This window comes from Tetrao urogallus (genome assembly GCF_951394365.1).
Source record: "Tetrao urogallus genome assembly, chromosome: 5".
NCBI classification, from domain to species: Eukaryota; Metazoa; Chordata; class Aves; order Galliformes; family Phasianidae; genus Tetrao; species Tetrao urogallus.
The window spans coordinates 60,497,130-60,518,790 of NC_136818.1; positions in this window are offsets into that span (position 1 = coordinate 60,497,130).

Consider the following 21,661-nt stretch of genomic DNA (forward strand, 5'->3'; position numbering starts at 1 on the left):
CACAGAGGTACTGGTTAACTACGCTGCGTTCCAGCAACTAAAAGACATATAAACCTGGGCAGGAATTGCACACAAGACCTCCCCAGCATCACTTCTACATGCTCAACTGTACAGCACGCACACGCATGAACACAAGCATCCTCTTTTCAATGGTCCTCATTAATACATGTTTCAGATAGAAGTTCATTTCATTCCCCGTAAAATTAATTGCAATAGATGGAGCTGAGTGTTTTGTTAGCACTGCCATGGGCTGATGGAAGAGAGATGAGAAGCAGTGCCAAAGAAACTTTAGGGGACCTCACAAGCACCACACTGAGATCATCCTCACAGGGTGACCCCACAGCTCACCCTGACAACTATACACTGCATTCTCCCCCCCCAAAAAATACAAGTTGGTACACCACTGTCAATGGATAAACCAAGCAAGCTGTTCAAATCAGCCAACAATTCGTCTTAGAAGTAATGAGACACAACTGAAGCTTAGAGAACACTGGTCTTGGGGAAAGAATAGCATAAAACCTCTTTTGTCCCCTCCTGCCCCCATCCTTAAATAGAGACGGAAAAAAGAAGCCTGAGCTGCAGTACCACAGCATGCAGAACTCAGCAAAATGAACAAACCTTCTCCCTTTATGGAGTCCACCAGTAAGGAGTGAATTCAGACTTCTTCAACCTCTCGCTCAGGACTGGAACCCAACCCCGGCTCCCAGCACTGAGGCCAGGCATTCTGCAGGGCACTCCTGGAACTCCCAGGGTCAGCAGAAGCAGATTTTAGAAGAGATCAAGTTGGGGAAAAGGTTCATACACAGCATTTCAGGTGAACCTCTGGGGATGGGATCTTTTCCCATCCCAGCTCAATGCTCTGCTGCTTCTTCAGAGATGGAAGCAGAGCATGAGACCACAAGTGCGCAACTGCTCTACCTCCAGCAGAACCACCACCAGACCACTTCACAGACACTGGAGAAGAGCCCACAGAGCACCTTCCTATGAGAGGGCAATGCAGGTGTGGAGCCAAAGTTCTGCCCCCAGGACGGGTCTCAGCCTCTGACTCACAGCCCCACGGCCCCAGCTCTGCAGCTCAGTTTATCCAGCTGTAAAGCGGGTATAAATCCTAATTAACAGGCTGGAGGTAAAGCTAATTTAATTTCCATAAATCATCCTGTAAAGCCTGATTAAAGGCCATGTATATAAATGCAAAGCTTAACCATATTTTTGCAAAAAGAAAACATACCAGAACGCTAGCATATATTCCCAGACTCTTTTCTAAACAGCGTTAATCCCACCTACAATTCAGCAGCACAGGACTCTCAGGCTGCACCCAATGCCGTTTAGAGTCTGTGCCTGCTCCTGCCCCAGCGCCCATCCCGAATGGCAGCCCAAGGCCACTTGACAGCACTGCTCACCTGGAAGGGGATGAAAGCTCTTGCACTGAGCATCCAAAAGCAGCACGGAGGGACTCTTCCTCCGCAGGGCAACACTAAATTCAAAGCAGAGGCTCAAAAAGGTGCAGCAAAGCAACGGTCGGAGCCCTGGGTCCATCCACAGAACCCAACTCTACAATCACAGTTCGAGTGCTTCCTGTTCCCAAATCGAGCGGAGTCCAACGAAGACAAAACGAACCCAAATTCTTCTCATAGTTTGATAGCCACAGTCACCAGGGGATGGCTCCCTGGAAGGACCTCCTGCACTGGGTAATTATGTACCTCTATCTCAATGTTTGGAACACAGCCCCAGTATGCTTTTTGGCCTCCACAATTCTGGCTTCCTGACTACAATACCATAATCCCTCCTGGAGTCTCAGACTCAGTGAAAGCCACACGTAGTGTTTATTTTTCCCCTTGAAAGGGAACTCTGTCTCTCCTCTCAGCCTACACTTCGGGGAGGAGTTGTCAGCCCCCAATGATTGATGGCTCTCCTCGCCACTCGCTCATCAAGTCAATTTTCACCTCGTCACATACCTGCCCAAATTTCTGTGCCAAACTGACGAGCATGGGAACGCAGACTGGTTTGGGAGCCCAACCAAATTCCTCCGAGCTCTCCTCCACTTCGAGCACACTCGCGCACAAACAAGTAGTTCTTGTTCAGCAGTGGCATTAATTAAATTCAACGCTCAGCGTTCTTTTTAATCTACTCCCATTGTTGTTTATAAGATGTTTATCACTCCCCAGGGAGAGTCCAATTTGTAGAGCACGTTAACCAAATCAATACGCTGCTCATCGGGCAGCTCTTAGCAGTGCTCCCTATTAGGTGGGGAACAGCGAAATCTGAATGAAATACGGACCTTCCCCCAGTGCCAGCACCCAGCAGCCTTCCCCACAACCATCCAGGCACACCGAGCTCCCCAGCGAGCACAGATGCGTTCAAATACCGACACCTATTTATACAGAGATGCAGCCATACGTACGCACGCGTCTCCGAGCAAATCTGAGCATCACAGCTATTAAACATTAATTCTGGACGACTAATGGGAACCGGCTGGCAGCCTCCGTACTTTCGCATTGTTTGAACTTCTTTCATTCGCTTTCCAAGACTGTCCTGTTTTTCTCAAGTCTTTTACCACTAAGAGTTGAGGAGGGGGAAAGGAAAGAAAAAAAAAAAAATCTGCATTTTAATTGACATTCCAGAGAGAGAGAGAGAAGTCCAGAGGCTGTTGATTGCTGTCTATTCAGCCCAAACAGGCTTTTCAGATGAAAATGAGTAAAGGCTAGTGGAAGATTTACAGGGATTTGGTACAAAGGAGACAATGAAGTTTTAAATGTTGATAGCGTTTCACACCGACCGCATAATGGCTCACTGTTTGAACGCGCCGTTTTGCATTTAAACCTATATATCACCGAGGATTTCTTTTTTTTTTTTTTCTTTCCCGGTGCGGGACGGGGGCGGTTCCGCCGAGCATCGCTCCGTGGGGAGCTCCCGTGAGGGCCGCTGCCCTCAGCCCCGCTGTCACCGTCCCCTAAAGGTTTCGCCGCACCGGACGGGACCGCAGTCCGAGCCGCGGGGGGAGCGCAGCATCCCGAGCCTCCCCGTCCCGTCCGGGGCGCCGCGAGCCCTCGCCTCCTCGCCTTCACCCCCATCTCCCGCTCCTCCCCACCGCCGGCCGTGCCATTACCTGCAGCCGAAGGGCTCCGCGGGAAGGCTCCGCCGAGGCGAGGCGCCGAGCGGCGGCTCCGCGGCACGGAAGGGGGGGACGAAGCGCTCCGCGGCCGCGCTCACTCGGCGGGCAGCCCCGGCGGGGCGGGCTGGGGGCCCCGCAGGGCAGCGCGGCGCATCCCCCGCGGGGCGCGGGGCTGGCGGCGGCGGGGCGGCGAGGCAGGAGCCCGCCCGGCGTCCCGTCCCCTCGCTGCGCTGCGGCGCTACCGCCTCACAGGGGCGAGCCCGCCGTGCCCGGCGCCAGCAGCCTCCTCCCCCGCGCGGGCATCGCCGCGGGTCCCGCTCCGCTCCATCCAGCCGCCCTCCCCGTGCCGCCGCAGCTTTGTCAAGTCGACAACCCCCCTCCTTTTTTTTTTCTTTTTTTTTTTCCCCTCTTTTTCCTCCTCCCTCTCTCTCTCTCCCTCTCTCTCACTCTACACGCTCCTCCGACTCCTTCCTCCCTCCTCCCCTGGTCACTCCCCCTGCTGCAACCCGAGCCGTTTCCTGGACGGCGCTGCTCGGCTCTGCCAATCGCTGCGGCCGCGGTACGGAGCCCCTGCCCCCGTCGCCCAACCCGGCCCGCAGCGCTGCGCCCTCGGTCCCGGCTCCTGCCCCGCTCCGGTCGCTGCTCGGCCCGGCGGGGAGGGCGAGGCGGCCGCCCCCAGCCCGCACGCAGTCCTCACGCCCTGCCGGCATCCGCTCCCGGTACCACCGCCGCCACCTGACTGCGAGGGTGGTACCCGGCAGGGTTTGGGGGTCCTGAGGGGTTACTGGTGACACCCAGCAAACACCGCCCGTATGCACAGCGTGGGGTCGGCTGTGCGTGTGGGTGATGTTTGAGAGCAGCGGCGGTGCCCGAAGAAGGACGGCAGTCGGGTAGTACTGCACAAGCTCATTTAAGGCGGTGCATAACATCGGTATCTAAAATTGAGCATGACTTAATAAAGCTTTTACTTTAGATACCATTAACTAAAAGGCTGCGAGCGCAGTCCGTGCAGTGCTTGCTCTGTCGAATCAGCCTGACAACTGAATCGATAAGCGGTGCTCGCCTCAAATTAAATCAGTGCTGATCAATGCAACGTTACGTTATGTGAGCTCAGCTCTGCCGTGCATCCGATCTGTTCTGTGCAATATTGATTGGAGGCTCTCAAGGACTGCGGCCGCACAGCAGTGGTGCTCCGTATTTACACACTTTCAAGCACCTAAAGCTGAAAACAAGTTCTGTGTGCACCGTGTGCCTACCTCCCAAATAGTGCCTTTCCCACTGCCACCAGCAGCAGCGAGGGGCAGCAGACGAATTTGTAGCCGATCAGAAGCGCAGCTTTCATTCTTACTTTGTTGCTGCTGTTCCTAAAGCAAGAGACGTTTCAATGTTCTAATTGAGGAGCTGCGATGTCACAGTCCTTTTTTTGTTTTTTTTTTTTTTTTTCCCAGCTCCAGGCATGTCCACTGCACTTTGAAAACACCCTTTAATGCATTCTCACATAAATTATTGGCCGACACAGGAAGCTGCAATACCTTTCCCCATTCATCGGTATCTTTGCACGCTCTGAAAGAAAAGGAAGCATTCCTCTAAAAATGACAAATCAGAACACCTATCCTCAGTGTCTGGAAGCACTTGTCAGAATTTATTCTTTTTTGGGATGAAAAGATAGCAGTCTATCAATGGCACCCTATTCTCTCCAAGGAGCCTCATTCTCCTAAAGTGGCCCACAGCGGCCCGAGTCCTCCATCTGAGAAAAGCAGAAGCATGTTTGGAATTAAAAGGGGGGGGGGGGGGGGTAGGGGGGCAGGGTGGGAGCAGGGGGATCAATTCTGTCATCATATTTAGGCTTCAAGAGATCTCAGTGGGCCCAGGGAGCCTTTCACAGCAGCGAGGCCGCTGAATGAGGGCATAATCTCTTTACAGTTTTTTCCTCCTCCTCTCAAAGTGGCTGGGATCTTTTTGTGAGCCCTCCTGCACGTGAATGGTGTGGCTAATAAGCCTATTAATGAGGTTCCACAGAGGAGTGTGAATAGGTAAATAAGCCCCAATCTGTTGAGGTTCAGGAGCAAGGGCAGTAAAGCCATCACGAACTAAAGGTGACAGTTTGAACTGGAATAGGAACAACAGCTCCAGGTTTCAGGCGAAAGAAAGGACAGACAAGGCGCGCATTCAGGCTCCTTCTACCCCCTACCGAGCTCTATTTTCTTTCCCATTCTTCCTCCTTTATAAAATGTCTTGAGTAGTCACCCCTTTTTTCAAAAGCTCTTGAGACGTCCTTTTTCATCCTGGCAATGATACATCAATAGGGAGGAAGGAAAATGAGGACACCAATGCTCCTTTGCGCCGCTACTTTCAAAAGCGCCAGCGGTGCCGTCCCCGCGCACACGGAGGCGGAGAGGGGGGGGGGGGAGGAGAAAGCAAGTTAAATTGAATCTTTCAGCGCTGCCAGCCCTTTGTCACCGCTGTCAGCTGGGCCGCGGGTCCCATCCGAAGGCAGCGGCGGTGCGGGGCTGCGCGGTGCTCCCAGCTTCGGGGCACGGCAGGGCCCGGAGAGCCGGGGATGCTCCCACACAGTGCGGTCCCGCATTGGGAACGTGCCGGACTCCGTGCTGCCGAAGCCCAACTCTAGAATGGAACCGAAGCAGAAAACAAAGCACTTGTGTCTGTCCAGAGGTGAGGCAGGCGGCTAATTCCGTGGAGCAACGTGGGAAAAGCCACCTTAGAAAGAACCGCGAGGCAAAGCTGCTGAGAGCTCCTCTGCTCGGCTCTTCGCAGCCTCTTTGAGAGGTGAAATCAGGAGCTGCAGCGAAGCGCAAGGCACGGCTCCGCACAGCGCACGGAGCGCTCCTCCAATACCAGCCCGCCCTCCAGGCTCCCTAACGTGCCACGTCTCTATCGGATGGAAATAGAAATAGAACAGAGAACAAAGAAAAAGGGAATTAAAAAGAAAGAAGGAAGGAAGACGAATAAAGAAGTAAAAAAAAAAGAAAGAAGAAAAGCCTACACATTAAAGCTCTAGGGGACTACAGGGAAAAATCACCTGCATCCTAATGGAGCCATGCATATGACCGAGGGCTCAGCTACTCCTCAGAGGACAATGGGAAAGCAACACTTCTTCCCTGTTATTTTGGTCCACTCTAAAATTTCTTCTTGACCCTGCTGGATACAAGTAAATATTTGTCCAAGATGTATTTTCTTTGAAGTTCTTCTACAGCTAAGTGCCCAAACCCAAACTTTGGCAGCTAAAATATTTACCTGGTTTACAAAGTATTTCACAGACTCACTGAATGGCTTGGGTTGGAACCCCAAGGTTCACCAAGTTCCAAACCCCTGCCACACGCAGGGCCATCAACCTCCATATCTTACACTAGACCAGGTTGTCCAAGGCCCCATCCAACCTGTCCTTGAACACCTCTAGGGATGGGACATCCACAGCTTCTCTGGGCCCTTCCCTGGTAGCAGCAAACAGTTTCTTAGGATGCCAAAACAAACCACTTCTGAAAACCTGGGCTCGGTAGCTCACATTCCTTTCAAAGGTAGGCAAAGTTGCTCCACATGTTTGTCAGAGACTTGGGAGAAAATAATTTCATGTTGATGTAAAAATGAGTCCATTCTAATTTTAAAAACTGCCACTTCCATCACCAATCCTCGCTGTGTTACTTCAAGATGCTGCTAAAATGAAACAACAAAAATGTATTTAAAGTGAATAAATAGATCCAGTAATTACCCATGGAAGTGTAAACCATTGGCTACCAAGTTCTTTTGCAACAAAACATGTATGGGAACAGAGTATTCATAAAGGAACTTTTTTGCAACAACCAAACTCACTTTGGTTTGATCTCTCTCTCCATTGTGCACATCAGAATCTAAGAGAGTAATGCCAGGCAGATGGAGAAAAGAAATCTTCACTACTGTGCACTTGAGTACTAGCACTGCCTCCAGATTGTTATGCCTTGTAGCCATATAACTTCTTCAATACTCCTCATTTTTTACATCCTAAGGTAAAAAAGTCAAAAAATAATAGTTGTCATTACTCAGTGCTGTGAGATATATTGAAACAGGAAACGTACCATGTTTTGGTCAGGGTATTACCCTGGGTAGTGGGCATTTGGTGCTTTCTGCCTTTCTACATCAGCTCTCCTATACAACCCCCAGGAAAGTCACTTAATTTGCTTATGTCCAAACTTTCCAGCTATGAAATGAGGATAATGGCTATTTCCTGCCTCCCACCCTTTATTCATCTCATCTATTTAGATGGTAAGCTCCTCATCTCAGACAACGCTTTTATGCGTGGCTTAGAACAATAAGACACTGAGCTCAGCTGGAACCTCCAGGCACTTCCATAATGCAGATATTGAACACTGAATTATCAAAATAAAAGAAAATCCTCAATTTATTATGTGTTCCCTCATAAAGAATCTGTTACACGGTGTCCTACAAAGCACCTCTGGCTACTGGGGAACAGCATCTCTTCTAAAACAGAGGAAAGGAGCACCCATTGGTGAATGTCTTTGAGCAGTGAATCCTCCGAGCAGAAACAAAATGAATAAAAATCTCAGTGCTGAGCAAGACAGCAAGACAGAGGCAGACTTATGAAAACAAGAAGACAAAGGCTGCCAAGACCATTTGTCATTCCATTGCAGCTCTTAAATCTTTGCTGGCCAGCACGCTTTTCATTTCTGTTGCCAGTTGATCAATAGGTGCAAGTTTGTTTCACTAAAACTCTGCAGTCCAACCAGACAGACCTGTGGTCATGGGCTTGGGGATCTCAGAAGTCTTTTCTTAATGATTCTATCTCCAGCTTCACCATGGAGGCCCACCTGCAGACATCAGCCAGGCTTAGTGGCTGAAACACTTACCAAAGCAAGATAAAGTCATTTTTTAACTTTTTATAACCCTGGAGAATACTTTGGTAATAAAGTATTAAATGTCTACAATTAACATCCTTTCTCATTCTTCTCAGCCCTCAAGCTCCTGCAAGCCCTTCACACTACATGTACTCCCCACCTTTTGCACACTAGTAGAGTTCTCACAGGATTTTGATTTATGTCTCTCCCAGTGAAAGTCATGCCCTTACCCCCACCTGTCCCCAGGTGGGAGGGGAAGACCTCCTTGCCCACTTTGCCAGGTGACTGAGGTGCCCACAACTGCATTTGAGAAGCTGGATTGCCCTGGAGTGAAGCCAGTTCTGCCTCCATGTAAACAGAGGTGCCTCAAGGTTTAACAGCCCATGTTGGTTGACTCTGTAACTGCATTTGCAAGCTGCCATCCGTAACTGGGACTAAAAGGTAATTGTCCAACAGACAAAGGCCAAGCACAAACAGAACTGTTTGTTACATATACATGAAGTTCCTTAAGCAAAGGCCGTAGGTTTTATCACAGAAAAATTTCCCATGCCACTACAAGCCCACCCCACCCTCACACAGACCCAGACATGCACCTTTTCTCTTCACATTCCAGTATTTTAAAGGGAGGGTTGCAGGACAGCTCAGTTTGCATGAAATCCAGAACTGGATTGCTGAATATTCATGCCCAAAGCAATGGGCATGCATATATGTATGAACATACAGCAGCATTTCAGGGCTTCTGAGAAGGCCTGCTTTTGATTTAGATGGCCAAGGTGAGGTCCTAAAGATCCTTTCCATCCCTTACCAGTTAGAGCAGTTTGCATCAGTGCTTTCTGGGTGAGGAAACCCAAAAACAATCAAACATGGCTCTTCTGGGGCCAGCTGAGCAGAGAAACAGACACAGAGGGAGACTTTCTGGGCTGCTAAATGCAATCGATCAGGAAATGTTTTACATTGTGGATGGAAGCGAGGAGGACAGAAACTTGATTACAGGGGAGACTTAGTTAAATATTCACTGGGATTCATTATGTGAAAACCACTAGAAAGGAACGTGTTTCTACAGGCAGGGTTGGGCTGTTTTATCCTAGCTTCTGTTGTAAAATGCTGCTGAAAGCTGCATAGAAGAGCTGCCGTCCTCTAGTGGAAGGAATATGGCAGGTCTGGCAGATGTGCAGAAACTCTTCTGCTCGCTCTTCTTGTCTGTTAGGGTTAATTTATCAAATGGAGCCTTGCAGAGCCAAAGGGGCTTGATTATTTGATGACCTTGCGTTTGACAATCAGGCAACCCGAGCATTTTAGGCAAAAGGAATGTCAGAGACAAGGTGCCTAAAGTCTTAGGTCTGTTGCTCACTCGATCTGAAATAATCAATGAGAGCAAGCTGGACAAAAGCTCTAAGGCTGAGAAAGTCACACAGCCTTCTCCCCCAGCCCGGCCATGGCAAGGTGGTGGCTGGGTCACAGCTCATCTGGCTCCTGCTTCTCCCACCTTGCAGCACGCGCTTTCCCCTTGGCTGGGAGGTGTTGAGTGAAGAGTGAGCACCAAGGGACCTCACTGCATGCTGCCTTCCAGCTGGCCCTGTAAGGCAGAAGCAGCGCTTCCTGACCCTGTGCTGCTTGGGAAGAGCAGGACCTGAGAGCACAGACAGACAGAGGCAAAGCATCTGCCCGATCCCCCACAGCGCTTCCTTTGCAGAGCTGGACAATTGCTGCACACTCAGTTTCAGAAAGTGTCAGTGCTAACAGCAGCTTTGTGTGGCATGCAAAGGGTGGAATGCTGTGCTGGCCAACAAAGTGTCTGCACAGTAAAAACACACAAGGCAAGTGCTCTCCTTTAAATGTTATTCCCTGAAGCTTTATGTTCGGCAATCTATTTTCTGAAGGGGGGCTGAGGGGAAGACTCTTAGTCTTACCCTGCTCAGCATGTAGCAACAGGCTCCCAATCAAAGTCTGGAAAACAGAGAGGCTGAAATGTTTTAAATAGAAACTACTGTGATCTGCACAGTACAACGAAGAGGGAGTGGGGAGGGGGAAAGCAAACAGTGAAAAATTAAACCAAAAGCAAAGGAGCTGCATTCGGAATTGTGCTCAACGGGGAAAACTTTACTCACAGATAAGGAATAATGCACTGTTCAATCCTGCCTCCTCAAAAAGACAACAGTAACTACAAGCAATAGTTGGCATTAAGATTCATGTGAACTTAAAATTACGTGCATGGAAACAGCATGGTATAGCAATGCCAGTAACTGCCTAGGCAGGTTAATGTCCAGAAGGGTTTTAATTTCATGCAGGGTAGAAGTGCAGGTTTGGATCTTGTTTAAGAAGGAAAACAGAGCTTTTAAGAGTCACAAGTGATGGTTCCTATAGCAGTCAAAAGGACAGTGACAAAAAGTTCACCAGGAATGAGAATGTGTCCTTCAGCTCTTCTAAAGCAGAGGATGTTCTGTTATCCCTTTGGTTAACCCCATCTGCTGCAGGTAATGGCTTGCAAAAGATCCCAGAGGAAAATCATGTTGTGATTCCATCACACGAGGGAGATCCAAATGATAGAATCACTAAGGTTGGAAAAGACAACTAAGATCATCAAATCCAGCCATCAACTCATTCTCACCTTGCCCATTAACCATCTCCTTCAGTGCCATATCTCCGTGGTTCTTCAACACCTGTAGGGACGGTAACTCCACCACTCCCTGGGCAGCAGTGCCAATGCATTGCCAATCTTCCTCAGAAGAGATTGGTATCCACCTGAATGGCTGCTTTGTCCTCTAGGAGATCTGCCCACTCCTCAGATGTTACATCAATGTTTCAGTAATGAGATGCTGAGACGGTCACCAAGCAGATCCAGGAGAAAGCTCCCTATGGCTTGACAAGACCTGACAAAGCTGTTAGGCATTTGGAGTTCTCCTATTAATGGTGACAGAAGGAAATTAAAGTCAATATAGAAAAAAAGAATCTTCGAGAAGCTTGTTCTTGCTTGCTGCACAGAACTCCAGCAATGGGAAATGTTCATAGCCAGAAGCAGTTCTGGGTCTTTCAGAGGCGTGTAGGACTATTGTTAGTTTTTAAATATGTCACTTAAGCAGCAAATGGACACTGCAGAAAAGGCTTTGGGACATGTGGTGCAAGTCAGATTTGTCCGTCTGTTTACACCCAGGAAGGTGCTGGCTGGCAAGCCAAAGTGTTTGGAGACACTTAGCAGAAAGTGCATGGTTGGCAGAACATCCTTCTGCTTCATGCAGCAGAGATGCCTAACAGTGTGCTTCTTGTTGAGGAGAGGCAGCACAGACTGCTGCCACCTCCCATGGAGGGGGCTGTGCTCACTGGGTGCCAGGGGTGGTCTGCTGGGGCTGAAGGCAGAGCTGTGGGGAGAAGCAGCTGTGTGCATGATGCGTATCTTGTGGATAAATAAACACCATTGTCAGCGCTGCCACTCTCTAAACACAGATAGAGACATGCATGCACTCAAATCATTCAGAAAATAAGCAGGAGTGCTGCTCAGCTGAGCCCTCCTCCAGCCCAAGACCAGCATAGTAAAGCTGTCACCCTTCAGTAAGGTCTTATCAGCCCCCTCCAAATTTCTATTCTCACGGAGGGCTCTGTCTCCATTTGTTAATGCATAGACCTCAAACATTCAGGGGATTCAAAAAACAATGTGCATTCTCCTGCACATACAGGGAGGCAGGAGGGAAAGAACAGTTAAATGCAGCAGGATTGAAAATTAGCTTAAAACGTCACAGGCTGTAATTCAGATGGATTACAAGATAACCTCAGTAGTTTCAAGAATGTAACAAGAACAGCCCTAAGCCCTCATAAACAGACCTGCTTGGCCATCTCCATCTGAAGATTGATATCTGATACATTTTTTTCTGCTGAGCTGTGGCAGTGAACCATCCATCGCTTTTTGGGAGGGATCTGTGGACCCCAGGACAGGGAACCCACAGCCATGTGGGCACAAAACATCTGCAGCTCACTTCCCCTCCTTGCCCTGTGTAAGGCAGCACATGGTGCCTCAGCCTGTGGGACACTGTGACGTGCCCCACGCTGTAGCCCTTCTCATGCAGCACCCTCAGCAAAGTGACACCTCAGGAGGCAGCCCTTCATTCTGGGATGGATTCTGGGGATTTCTCAGTACTCAGAAAAACAAAACAAAACCCAGGCACCTGTGGCCTCTGGGTAGATTGCTGCTTTGCGGCCGCATGCAAGCTGCCCGGGAGACACACCTTGTCTCACTGGAGTACAGATAAGCTCCCGAGGACTTCAAAGGGATTGCTGAGCCAGATTGCAATAGATTTCTGTAGAAACATAATGCGCAGCATATGTCTGAGGAGCTGGAGAAGAGCCGGGATGGTTTAGATTAGATAGTGCTGTTTGGCTTTTGAGGGGCTCGAGGAAGTGAAGGACACGTAATTGTCTTTTAAAGTGTAATATTTGACTTCAGCTCATCCATACTGCAGAGGGGCTCACAGATAAGCAATGGAAATTATTTCCTTGTGAGGGCAGAGTGTCTGATCTCCCTGAGATCAGTTTTCCATTCAAAATATCACACGCAGGAAGGAGGGCTCGGTTACGTGCTTTTGTTTTGGCCTCTTCCTACTGAGTGGACCCTGCTGCTGTGGACCCCCTCAGAACCATGACTTCCTTTACTCATACAGCACCAGTGCAAGGCAGAGTATTCAGCAGCAGCATCAATGCATGGGAGGTTATATGTGACAAGCTCTTCATCACAAAGGAGCTCGTATCCCAAGAGGTCACACCTGGTGGATGTTCCAGTTGATGACCTTCCTTGCCATCTCTGGCAAAAACAATCAATGTGACTTTGAGTCTAATGCCAGAGCCACAGCTCTCTACAGTGCCATATCTGGACTGGGGACACTAAAGACTACTTTGAGATAGGGCTATCTCTAACAGTGTTGGCACGTATCCAGCATCCAGGCCCTCTGCATCTTACAAAAACACCAAAAGAAGCCATCGGTCGGCAGCCATTTGGCAATAAATCTTCTGTGCCCTTGTTGAGGGTTTCTTGCCATTGCACGCACCTTATCACCTGGAAGTTAAATGATTGCCTTAATTGTTAAAAACATAAGTTGGAAACATACAGATATTTGTCAGGTCTACTGTGTGCTCTTCTCCTTATCAAGAGTATTTTCGTTTTGTTTAAAAGTCAATAAAATATTTCCAGACTCAAACACAAGGATAAGTTTCTTAACCTGAGAGAATGTGCAAAAAAATCCCCATCCCTCATTCAGTTTCTCTTTAGGTGAATATTCCCCTTTTGATACAAAGGGGAAAAAAATTCCCTGAAGAAATTCCTTGAAGAAATATGTCAGACCATGACAAAAATGTGAAACATTACTGAGAACTTGTCAGCAGAAAGATTCGCTCTGGAGTGAAGTCTGAAGAACAAAGAGCCAAAGTCAAGGTTGGGACAATAAGGATCAACTGTTTGTTTGTTCCATTAAATAATTACTGACCAAGCAGCAGAGTCTGTCTCATGCCAATTTGGAAACATCTGCCCAGCAAAGATGGATCTATGTGAAGTTCTCAATTCAATGTTTTGAACTTCATGGTGTAAATCAATGCCTTGCATGTCTTCAGGGTTTTCTCCCAAATTAGCATGTGCCTCCAGGTGAGCTACAACCTTTAAAAGCCATCCTGCTGCTCTCTGTTGATGAAAGACACAGAGACAGAACATAAGGATGTTCCCAGCTGCCAGCCTGGAGCTCCAGCCAGAGATCCCAACCAGCAGAGCTCCCAGGTCTGTACTTCTGTTACTTTCAATGAATGTTGGACAATAAGCTTTAAAAACCCATATGAATTCGTGAAGTTGCATTATATGTAATGAAGAATAATTTAGTACAGGCAAAATGATGGCTCCTGACTTTCACTTTATTAAAAAAAAAAAAAATCAAAGAATAATTTTCCAGTGTCTAAACCCTTGAGCATTACCTGCTTTTCATAAGACATCACCTGAAGTAAACAGCTAACTCACTTCTCTAATTCTGAACTGTTTACAGTAAAAGACTTTTAAAACAATCCACATTAATTAGAATTGTTCCCTAACGTACAACAGGAGTCTGGTAGAGCTGCAGTGACATGGTTTGAGTGCTAGTCCAGCCAGCCAACGGAATAAATTTCAAATGTAAAATCATGGGACATATTCAAACAACTGCATAGATTTCACCTGATTTACGTACTAATTGTAGAGTGTTAACAAAAGACTCCTCAATTTACATACAAGACAATCGAGTTTTGCAGTCCCCAGCTCCTGCATGTGCTCATTCACCGCTATCTTAGTGACAGAGAAGAGTCAAATAAACCATGCAAATGGGCCTATCTTCTTTTTCTTCAGGCTTCTCATGAGGGAGCAGCTAAAATAATCACAGACATCCTGAGTTGGAAAGCAAGGACCGAGCCCAACCCCTGGCTCCATACAGCACCACCCAAACCCAGTGTCTGAGAGCAGCATCCCAACAGTCCTTGAGCTCTGGCACAGAGCAAAACAACCCCTTCCCTCACCCCAGTGGCAGTGCTGGGCATGGTGAATGCCAGGGTATGGCTGGCCCTATTGGCTGTCAGGGCACACTGCCAGCTCAGATTCAACTTGCTGTCTGTCAACCAGAACGCCCAGATCCCATTCTACAGGGCTGTTTTCCAGCTTCTTGTCCCCCGGTCTGTACTTCTAGCCAGGGCTGCCCCACCCCAAGTGCAGAATCCAGCACCAGCTCCTGTGAAACTTACTGCAGTTGGCAATTGCCCACCCCTCCAGCCTTTCAAGACCCCTCTGCGAGGCCCCTCTACCTGTAGGGGGGTCAGCAGCTCCTCCTACTTTAGTATTATCAGTAATAGCACAAGGGTTCATCTAGATCATCACTATCAAATTAATTTAGCAGATCTGTACAGTACCAAGAGTATGCAGAGTAGCCATGGGTTGCAGGTGATGCTCCTGTGGGGTTATAACAAAGACCATGTTCTCTCTCTCCTCTTCCTTCTTTCTCATCAAAAATCCAATGCTAACCATTCAGCACAGCTGTGGTACAGACACTGCTCACTCCTGACCCTGCCCCAAGGCATTTCCAGTAGCCTCCAGTTGTGGCCATACTAGTCCTGGCTAAGCTGCAGTCAATCATGGATACAAGGAACTGCTGGGGCAGGAGTCTAAACACAGCTACAACTGCTCTGTGGGGAGCTGGGAGGAGAAAGGACAGCGAAGGAGATGTTCAAGACCTGCCTGGGTGCCTACCTGTGCGACCTGCTGTAGGGAACCTGCTTTGGCAGGGGGGTTGGACTCGATGATCCCTGGAGGTCCCTTCCAACCCCTACAATTCTGTGATTCTGTGATTCTGTGAAGCTGGCCCAAGGAGCAGCACTGGGGCCAGGGAGTTCTGAGCCACACCAGACACAAGGGCTTTTGTGAAGCTCCCTTCTGTGCAGTGGTACGCTAAGGGAAGAGTACAAAAATATACTTCTTAATGGCTCAAAGTCATTACCATTACTTTATTTTGCATTCCTGAAATACTTAAACACATGGATTGTTTTTGCAGGAAAATGAGTAGAAAGAAGACTGCTGTACTGTGCAGTTCATTGCTTGGCCTGGGGTATTTCCTGGTAAATTATCCCTTTGCTCTGGTGTTCTACCAGGTAGGCAATATCCCATTCCCCAAGACAAGGAAAGGAGTCTGAAAGCTGTTACAAAGGTGATCCAGTGACTTTTAGATCAAACACATTAAAATGTCAATGCAGTTACTGGAGAAATAGGCAAAGAAGAAGTAAAAATGCGTCCCACATGAAAATTCAGACAATGTCATTCTTTCTCTTTCCCTCCTTTCCCCCCATCCCCCTTCTTAAAAGAGAGGTCGAGTTAGCTAAGATACAAAACACTAAGGTAAGCAGTGCTTTAATACACCATTCTAATGTTGCATTTCACCCAAGTGGAGGCTTGCAGGGTCTAGTCTGAGCTCTTATGTTGCCTGGGTCATATACTTGCTCCCAGTAGCTCCGGCACCAAGACGATAACTTCTGGTTGAACCAGATTGGTTAGAAAAAAATAACCCCATCTTAATTTAAGTTTTCAAAGAGAGAATTCATCATGTCCCTAGGCAAATTTTTTCAGATATTAAATTCTCCAGTGGCCAAAAATGCACACCTTATTACTGGCCTGAATTCTTCAGCTTCAGCTTTCAGCCACAGAACCTCATAATAACATTGATTCATTAAGCAGCCCTTTCCCCACACAGGTAGCATTGAACAAATGATGTGTCCACATAGAGAAAATTGGGGTGACACTCAAGCTGACATATTGCACAGAATGAGACGTAATATAAGTTTGCTACAGAGTGATTTCCCAAGTAACCAAAATGACGGTCAGCTCTTTTCTTTAGACCAAGTTGATATTTGGAAGAAACTAACCCATGGTTAGTGGGGTAAGCATGCTCCCAGCACATACCAGATATTCCACCTGACCGACAGCAGGTACAACACAGCCCCAAATCTGCTGGTGGCTCCAGGCTTGCACTCCCAAGTGGGAGCAGCACTGTAGCCCCTCACCCCACACAGAGCAGTGCTGACCGAGCCCTTGTTCTCAAAGGTTACCTCCATACACTGTAATCCTCTCCATCTCCCCCAGCAAAACCGTGAGTTGAATCACAGAATCGCTCAGGTTGGAAAAGACCTTAAAGATCATCAAATCCAACCACAGCCTAACCATGCTACCCTAACTTTAACAAACCTCTGCTAAATCACTGAGCACCACATCCAAACAGTTTTTAAACACACCCAGGGATGGTGACTCAACCACCTCCCTGTGAAGCCGTTCCAGTGCTTAACAACCCTTTCTGTACAAAAGTGTTTCCTGATATCCAACCTAAACTTACCCTGGTGCAACTTGAGGCCATTTCCCCTCGTCCTGTCACCGAACCAGCATAGCATTACTGCAGCAATTTTCTTTTTTAATTAAACAGCCCAGTGGGTTTAGGAGGGAGATGATTTGCAGCAAACGGTTACAGAAGCAGACACAAAGTAGTACCAACAGCATGCAGAGGGAAGTTGTGTTCCAGCAGCTCCCTGCACCAACACTATGCTAGGACTATCAGCAACAGCCCCTGCAAGAGCCCCCATCCCACCTTCCAACAGGCTACATCACACCAAACACTACTAAGCAAGATGAAAGCGATGCTGAAGCCCCACAGCACACAGGTACGGAACTGCTGTCTTCACCATGGACCCAAAGTGCACAGAGACAGAGCCAAGCGTAGTCACAGACCAGCAGGAAAACACACTGTGAGCAGGGCTGATTCTGTGACCACCTCTGCTTCACAGCATGGGGAATGCTTATTGTGCTTGGCACAGAAAATCTGAAAATAAACAACACAGTACCTGATCGTTATTTTCCATTCAATATTTGAGCACTAAGGCAATGAGAGGTGAAAGGGGAGGCGAAGAGGTGTGCCTGGGTGCCTCCTGCGTGTTGCAGCTCGACGTTGGGTAGCAGCCATGCAGAGCAGCTGCCTTGCAACTCTGAGTGAGAGCACACCACAGAGTTAACTCCCCGTGTGTCCCTTGACACGCTGTGCAGGGTGAAATAGCGATGGGTACAACAACATCAGCACACTCTCATTCCTTCCTCACGTTGTGACACTCAAAGACGCTGCAGAGGTCTGTGATTCATCACCACTTGAGAGCCACGTGCTGGTAACAAGCAGCTGTGTGGTGAGATACTGAGTTTGGACCATCACAGACAGCAAGCCTGTGCTTTAGTTAAGGGAAGGTATCTGAGGTACTGGCGAGATCCTGATGATTATTATGCCTTTAGCTATAATTCTTATAATCCCAACATTTTTGTGAAAGATGCAATTTATTTTCCACACTCAGCTCATGATTATTAAGGCTGACAACAAGCAAATGTGTTTGGCTCTCAGACAGCTGTGGATCCAAGAGTTCTGCATTTTCTAATCATTTTCATATTAAGAAGATGTACTTCTTGGCGTTGCACTACAGAGACTGCTTCTCATGTGTCAAAGAGTGGAAGAGGATTGCAACATATTTCAGCCACCTCCAGGCACTATAAAACACTGGCCTTACTGGTTGGGTATGAGCTGTTGCCTTACCTAAGTCATGTCCCCACTCTCCCCATTCAGCCAGTTCCTGACCATTCTCAGTCATTTTTAAGCAGAGAAGTCTTACTTATTTTTCTCATTTCTACAGCGAGAGACTACACTTCACTCTGGAAATGGGGACTTTTCAGTGCTTTTTCATATTCTTTCAGTACTATGTGAAATAAATGAATCGCAGTAACTCAGAACTTGCCCACTCTAAATCCAGTGACCAACCCTCACTGCCTTTCTGTAGGCTGCTCAGTAATTGGGGGTAAAAGAATGCTGTGCTTGAACAAACCAGGACTTGCACCCCGGGCACAGGTGGCCTTCACCATCTTTTGGACAGAAGAACAGGCAGAGTCCAGCAGAGAGGCACAGGTAAGTTGAGATAGCACCTGAGCCTGGAAGCAAGCTGTCAGCACGGAGTCAAAAAGGAGAGCCCCCAGAAGCTTGCTTTTCAGTTCCCACCCCGGCTGCAGAGCCAGATCTACACACCAAGGGCTGCAGCAGGCAGCTGGGAGAGCTGGTGGGTTCAGCAGGAACTTTGAACTGCAGCCACTCATATCTGCTGCACGCATCAGTCACCATCAAACAGGTTTATTTAACAGGAGCACCCACTCCCTCCACCACCATTTTATTTATTTATTTTTTAGGATTGCCACTATAGTCAAGCTGAACAATCTACTTCTATATATACACTGTTATTCGCAAAATATTTTTACAGCCCTGTTCAAAGCAGAGCTTGCTCCAGACTGCAACATCTTCTATCCTAGCAGCTACAACCTTCCTCATCCTCAGCAGCTGCCTGAACAGACTTTCCTCCTCCAACAAGTCATAATGTATACGAAACACTCTCATAGCAAACACACCACATACTTCAGAAGGAAAAGGCAAGGTACACCAGGGCACAAGCTTCTGAAGTTTCTGCAGTAGGGGTAGATGAAAGGAGAAGCCATCTGTAACAAGATGGTGTGGCAGGCACTGAGCAAACCAAGGGAAGGACAGTAAGAGTGAAGCTGGGGTGTGAGTAAAACCAGGAACGCACTTTGGGACGCTCTCACTTCTAAGCAAGTTCTTACTACACAGGAAGGCTCCATTGCTCCTCTAAGCATTAAGATGTTTCCAGCAAAACCTGGGTTAGAAATAGAGATATTTGCAATGCTTTTATTACCATTATAGTTCATCCAAGATGATGTGTCTGGTTTGAAAGTCACAAAAAAAAAAAAAAAAAAAAAAAACACCATATTCTTGTTAAAAATGCTGCCAAAAATCTAAATGAAAACAGCCCGCTGCTGAATCCTGTGTTTGCAGCGTTACCAGTGGGTTTTTTCAAGGGTGTTTATATAGACTGAGTTTCATTTAACAAGGCAAAAGCCGGAGCTCTCACATACTCCATTATTTCTCTGCAGGTCCTTCTCACCAGGGTTAAGTCTTTACACCACTTCCAAGCAAAGCAGCCAAGAAAAAGAAGAAACAAACGCTACTACTACCGAGCACAGAGGCCTCCTTTGCAAGAAATGTGATTTATGGAATGAAGTTCCTGGCATGTCTGCTGCGGGCTGTCACAACGTGTGCCTAAAATCTGAAGCTGAAATACGATCCCCGTTCCTTCCAAGGCACATCGTGGCTTCTAGCATGTTCTTCTGAAGGCACAAGCAACCCTTTGCTCAGGAGCCAGGCTCTCCTCTGCCTGGTGCTCACTCTTGATAACCAGGCTTTGCCTATGAGAGCTGCTTGGAGCAGGGTTCCTACAAAGCTGGTGCTGGCCAGCTTTATTCAAATTTCTGAAAACTGGGGGAAAAAAGGTTTCATATAGTTTGTGGAATTGGGTGCTCAGAGAGACACAGAGCAAAGCATGCCCCGGCACCCAAGGTTGGGCTCTATGTTCATACAATCTTCAGCTCCCACTGTCCACATTGGTAGGTTAGACACCTGATTGCCACCAACTGAAGTACTGGGCTTCAGAAATGCCAGAAAAACTAGGCGTTTTTTCTATACGTTGCCAAAATGGTAAGCAGACAATAGCAGCCTGAAGGCCTTCTGGTGTTGGCTGACCCTAAGCTGTCAATGTAGAAGACATTTTCAGCCCCTTCCTGCAGCCCTTTAGGAGTTCTTTGTTTCCTACATAAAGCAAACTAACCAGCATTAAGCATTTCCTCGACTACATCTCAAACCTAGAAATTTTGTTAATTATAATTCCTTCCTGATTAGCTGCTGGCCCTACAGCCAGTGAGATGTCAGCATCCCAGGGAGGTGGTGGAGACTCCTTCTCTGGAGATGTTCAAGACCTGCCTGGACGCCTACCTGTGCGACCTGGTGTAGGGAACCTGCTTTGGCAGGGGGGTTGGACATGATGATCCCTGGAGGTCCCTTCCAACCCCTACAATTCTGTGATTCTGTGATCCACGTACCACCGCAGCCCGTCTCACAGTGATGAAGACCTTGCCACTGCAAGAGCCCTTTTTGCCAGCTGTCCCCACACTGCGAGGTGACCCAGCCTTGGCCACAGATGTCACACCACATGCTGGCTACCAACAAGAATCTCCAAGCTGGGCATGCCAGAGAGCAGAGATCACGGGGCTGGCTCTTATGGACTTCATCAGCACGGACTGCAAATGCACAAATATCCTCTGTGCTACAATTTTGTGTAAGAGCCAGCGTATCTGTTACACAAAGCATAAGAAAGGAGAAGTGCTGGTGAGGCATTAATCAACCTGATGAACAGGTATTTTCCAGCAGTAGCAGCTAGTGAGCTGACAAACCTTTCCAGGCAACAAAGGCAGACAGGAGCGAGTCAAAGCCAGCCTGACCGTTGCCTCTGTGTTTGCTTCAGCAGGTTTTGGCGCTGCTCCCACTCGAGCCACAAAGTTTTGAAATTCATGCGTTTCTCCATTCTCATCTTTCAGTTTTACAGTAGACTTTTTTTCCCACCAATGTCTCCGAGGCCATGTGGGATGTGGTCCAGCTCCCATTAAGGTCAGCGGGAGTTGTGCCATTGGCTTCCCTGTGGGTCTCGGCCCTCTCCCATTGTATTACATTTCCATTACATTGCAATTGAAGACAGCTTATTTCAATTTTTTTCCTCTCCTAGTGCCCACAATGGGCAAAGTATTTTGCAAACAGAAAAGAAGGTCCCACTCAGTGTCCCTAAGTTCTATAGAGATACTGGAAAAAATCATAATTAAATGCATTTGGCACATGAGATCACAACTGTTCTTTAATAACGAGGAGTTGGTGGTTTGGTTTTTTGTTGCCTTCTTTTTTTTTTCTTCCGAGCTTCTCCCCCATGTAGCATTGTCCTGCTGTCAAACAGCAGAGATTAAATCCTGATCCTGCTGAACATTATGGGAGCTTTCCCAATTTGCCTCATTGGGGCCATATTACTTTTCGCTGTCCCCACCTTTAATGCCTGCTGATCTGCTGCTGAATATTCCCTGGCAGAACCTGATGATAGAGTTGAGGGTCCATTTGTCACTGCCAGTTACATATTTGCTGACAGATAATCAAAATGCATCAAAAAAAGATCTGTAGAAGGAATGGAAGTGTGTGAAAACTGCAGCTATCTTCAGACAAACAGCAGTATCATGCAGAATTAGGCAGAGATGAGGAGCAAT